The following is a 3884-nucleotide window of genomic DNA, read 5'->3' on the forward strand; positions in this document are numbered from 1 at the left end:
GCTGAGGATGCTTAGCCCAGCGGCCAGGACCAGGGGCTGGAAGGGGGAGGAAGGGCCCTCTCTGGAGCCTCCAGAGGGAGCCCAGCCAGTGCCTCCATTTGCAGCTTGTGGCCTCCGGACTGAGAGGGCAGCCTCCCACTGTTCAAAGCCACCTTGCCGCCTCCAGTTCTCTTCTTTTCCAGATTATTTTGGCTGTTCTGGTCCCTGGCTGTTGCATATGAGTCTCAGAACCAGCTTCTCAGCTTCTGCAGAGACGTCAGCTGGGGCTCCGGAGGGATCACGTTGAACCTGTAGGGCAGTCAGGGGACCACTGTCATTGAAACCAGGTCAAGTCTCTCAACCCATTACCACGGGACACCTCCTATTACCTAGACCTTCTTCTTTATTTTTTTCAATCATTAGAAAGTCATTTATTTTTAAATCAGCAATAAAATAATCAAATGTACATTTAAAAAAAATACAAAGACCCTTCATGTGTTGCACTCCAAACATTAACCCCCAGGCCTTCGTCTCGGCTGATGGTGAAGGCCTGCGATTGCAGCCTGACTTCTCCCATCACAGCCATGGGGAGAGGGCGTCCCTGAGGCTCTGTCTGATGCTGGGTAGTGAGAGCCGAGGAGCCTTTGCACAGGAGCTAGTGGGCAGGCCTGGGTCAGGTGCTCTCTCTGCCTTAGAGAGCGTTACAGTCAAAGATGAGACACAGCAACACCCAAGTCAGGGAGACTGGCAGGGATCTAAGGCTACCCACGGCTTGGCAGCCACTACACGAAGATTTCCTGGATGCTGCTTCCTCTGTGCCAAGAAATGGGGAACTAAGGGCCTGTCAAGCTCCTTCACCCAGTGGCAGGTAGTCCCAGGCCTCTCCCAACTCACCCAGCCCACGGCAGGACATCCCCAGGTCACGTGGGTTGCTGTGGGATGTCCCAGGGGAGCCTAGCGGAGGCAGCCGGTAGGGAAAGGTGTCAGGATCCACTCTACCTGCTGCACAGAAACCGGAAACCAGCTCCGTCCTCAGTCTGAATATCTCATTTGATTCTCCAAGGTTTCTTCTAGAAAACAACTTTGTTGATGACATAAGAGGATCATATTTCTACCATGATTCATTTGTAGGTAAAAAAAATGCAACTTACCTAATTTTTAGTCTAGCTCAAAAAAAGTTTTTATTTTTTTAAATTTTTGAGGTCATAGTATCTTCCTTTTCTAGTTTCCTATTTCCTGAGAAACAGACACATATATGTACATGCACCTCACATACACACTTTTAAAAATGCACCTGAACACATGAGTGACTGAACACTCAGCCTCACGAGACCTTTTCAGAGTCTGAGACTCTAGCACCTGGTCCCCAGCCCAATTTTAAATCCCTGGTTGATTTTGGCTTCACAAAGAGTCACTCCAAAGGTGAAAAGCCATTTCCCAAACTCATAGGGAAACAAATATTCCAAATCCTCAGCCTTTGAAAATGGCCACCTCAGAAGACTGTCATCCTGGTCCCTCTTTGAGTAACGTGAGAACACAACCTAGAGAAAGACCAAATTGGCCCCCAGGTGGATCTTATTAAAAGCTTAATTTGAAGTTGAATTTCAAGCAAGTCAACCTTTGGGACCCAAATGGCATCGGCCAACCACTCAGGTTTTCAGGACCGACAGGACTGGCATCCTGCCACGCAGAGTCTCCCATCTAACCCTCCTGTTGCCAAATCTAGGAGAATCCTTCTGCTTTGTTAAAGATACTCCCCTAGAAAAATGCCTGTCATTTCTGGGAGAATCCTCCGTGGGGTAGAAGATGCAGCACTTGGGACTGTCTCTCAGGGGATTTCCAAGGTGCAAGGCTTAATCGGGCACAGCCAGGAGGGAAAAAGCTGGGTCAGTCCTGGGGCCCAGGAGGAAAGGCACTTCAGTTGCTGGGGCAGGAGTTGGTTTTGAGGAGAACTCGGGGTTCATCAGGCAGGTAGATTCCTCCAGGGCTGGACTGACTGTGGGTCAGTCTCAGGAAGGCCATTCAGACTCCATTCCCATCTGAGACAAAGGTGGTCCCGCGAGGCTGGAGTGAGATCAGGTGATCTTGGTGCAGCAGTCCCGCAGGCCACTCACGCAGCCCAACGGGAAGTCCAGTGACCGAGGCAGCACGACCACCATCAGTGATGACCACCGATTTCTCCCGGGCCCGACCCTGGTAGTTCACAGCTCTTGTAGTTTCGTCTCGTGCCTTCTCACACGGTCCACTGTGTGCATGACGTCCAGCTCTAGGTCATCTAACATCTGGCCCTGGTCCTCCACCAGCCTGGCACTGTCCATACACGTGTCAGGCAGTTCTTTAATGCTGCTCTCCAGCCTCCCCATGTCCTTATGCCCACCCTTGGTCTCCCTGAGGGCTTGCCTGGAAATCTGGGAGTCGATGATCCCAGAAGTGAGATGGCAGGTGGCCACTCGGCAGCATCTCCTCCCGCTCCTCTTCGTTGTCTTGTTGCCAGTAATCTCCAGCTGCCTGGGTTCGCCCTTTGCTGTGTTCACGAAGTCCCCCTGAGCCTCACTGTACCTGGTCATCGCCTCCACAGACTTCCGAGAGAGAAGGTCTGCTGATGAGCGGACCTCACCTCTTCACTGTGCCTCTCCAGCTCTTCAGTTTGTTCCGGACACTGTTGGCCCTTTTCTTGATCTCCATTGTGAGCTGCTCAAAGTCATCCTTGGTGTTTGGCTCTGGAATTGGTGCAGAGAGGATGATACTCTAGAGTCTCTTGGCTTCCTCCACGTGCTCTGAGATCTTGCCAAGGTTGAGCCAAGTCTCCTTGATCTCAGAAAGAATCCAGCCGTGAAAGCTGTGTCGACAACCGCGACCTCCACCTCCTGGGCCTCATCGTCCTGGGTCAGCCGCTTCGCCTTCAGTGCTCTGGCCGGTCCTTCATCCTGGGGTCCAGGTGCCCGGAGGCAGGTAACGCGTGGAACCACTGGAAGTGGCGGCCAGTCCCTGCGGGGCCAGGGAGCTCCAGGTGGGGCGGGCAGCGGGCCTCGTTAGGAGGAGCATCCCAGGCCACTGAGGCTCGAGGCTCTGCCGCGCCGCCTCCTCCACCCCCCGCCCCTCGCCTCCTCCGAGCGCTGAGAACCCGGCTCCTGGCCGGCGCCCTAACAGACCTTCTTAAGTTCATCTCAGCAATGTCACGTAGTGTTCAGCGTGTAAGTTTTACGTTCCTTCTGATAGATTTATCCCTATGTATTCTGTCTTTTTTGATGCTATTGTGAATGGATTTATTTATTTATTTTGGTTCCAGGGGCACTTAACCACTGAGCCACTCCCCCAGCCCTACTCTGTCTTGTATTTAGAGACAAGGTCTGTCTCACTGAGTTGCTTAGCACCATGCTATTGCCGAAGCTGGCTTTGAACTTGGGATCCTCCTGCCCCAGCCTCCGGAGCCGCTGGGTCACAGATTGACACTTGCCCGCCTGGTGTCTAACTTAGTGTCTGTGTTGGCCGTTGCAGGCGTGCAGAGACTCAGCCCGTCTTTACGTGTCCGTCTGCTGCTGACGCCTCCGCACCTGCCGTTTCCTTCCTTGCAGCCACATCCCTCCTGGGGAGAAGGCGAGATCCCGGGACCATGGGATGAGGGGGAAGGGGCAGGGTTTGGCCGAGAGGCAGGCTGAAGAAAGACCCCCAGGAGCAGGACCCCTGGGAGACCCCGCAGCCCTGGGCTTTGGCCCTCCGGCCCTTCTGTGCCATTTGCAGAGCGGAAAGGTGAGCATCTGCCTGGAGGAGGCGGGCCAGAGAGCAGCCTGCAGGAAGCAGTGAGTACTAGGGGGAGGACGGCAGACGTGGACAGCCAGAATGACACTCCTCAGCAGGAAAGGGACACGGAGAGCCTCGTGGCTCTCAGGAGAGTGACTTGTGGT

At 53.9% G+C, this 3884-nt stretch overlaps 1 pseudogene across 1 annotated transcript; it reads right to left on the reverse strand.

Annotated features, from left to right (window-relative positions):
- Positions 1 to 2001: 2001 nt before the first annotated feature.
- Positions 2002 to 2905, reverse strand: LOC308643527 (syntaxin-3-like; annotated as a pseudogene). The gene has a single exon. The product of its transcript is annotated as a syntaxin-3-like (transcript).
- Between the last annotated feature and the right edge of the window lie 979 nt (positions 2906 to 3884).

This window comes from Spermophilus citellus, assembly GCF_964194105.1.
Source record: "Spermophilus citellus genome assembly, chromosome: 3".
NCBI lineage: Eukaryota > Metazoa > Chordata > Mammalia > Rodentia > Sciuridae > Spermophilus > Spermophilus citellus.